Below are 963 nucleotides of genomic sequence, written 5' to 3'. Positions count from 1 at the left end.
GCTCTGGCATCATGCAGTAGGCAGAAAGGGGAAAAGAGAGGGACTAGGGAGAAAGCATGCCTTGTCTTATAATTTAAAATTGTTCAAGACCTCACAGTTTTATTTATTCCTAGGTAACTTTTTGGATCGAGAAATTACTATAGGATTAGGGTGACTGGGGAAGTCCTACCAGATGAGGTAGGATTAAAGCTGAGTCTAAAAACACTGGTAACACCTGGAGATAGAAAAAGGGGATTGAAGAGATTTCAGTATGGATGTGCTGGGTGAAATGAATGATGGAAGAGCAAGGTGTTTTTGGAGAACCAGGGAATACTCCGTTGGGGAATGATTAACACTTATTGAGCTCCTACTCTGTGCTGGATACAATGCAATGCACTGTTCAGATGCCACTGTGACATTTGGCACACTAGACATAAGTGAGCCTCGATACGATAGCAATCTGTCAAAGGCCTGACCCATCCTGTGCCCCAATTAATTAACTCAAATGGCTATATGCTGACCATGTGGACCATGTTCCTGACACCAGGCTCCAACATAAAAGGTTCTTTATCTGAGGATGTTATGGCAATGACAGTAGGGTTTGCCGAGATCAATTGCGTTGTGTTCACACTTGAGGTTATTCCATGTGTATATGCTGTGACCCTAAAGTGGGTTCTGGTTCTCTGTCTTTGGTTCCTTTTATTAATGAGCTGGTGAGAACCCTTTGTCATTGTGGCTGAGCCGAGGTTCTGGTTCCGTCTGAATTTTCCTTTGAATGCCCCACACTACTTAGGTCACAGAGGGTATGAGTGGGATGTTAATTATTTCTTCAGGGCCAGTGTTGCAAAGACAGAAAATGTTTTAGTGTTATTGTGGTTTGTAATTACTCAAAGGGTGGTCTTTATGTACTAGGTCTCTATCAAATCTCTTCTATGGAAGGCTTTCTTCTTCCCAATATATTAAATATATTTTGCTTTTTAATCA

The sequence above is a fragment of the Myotis davidii genome, unplaced genomic scaffold (assembly GCF_000327345.1).
Source record: "Myotis davidii unplaced genomic scaffold, ASM32734v1 scaffold876, whole genome shotgun sequence".
Lineage (NCBI taxonomy): Eukaryota > Metazoa > Chordata > Mammalia > Chiroptera > Vespertilionidae > Myotis > Myotis davidii.
This window is presented reverse-complemented; position numbering follows the sequence as displayed.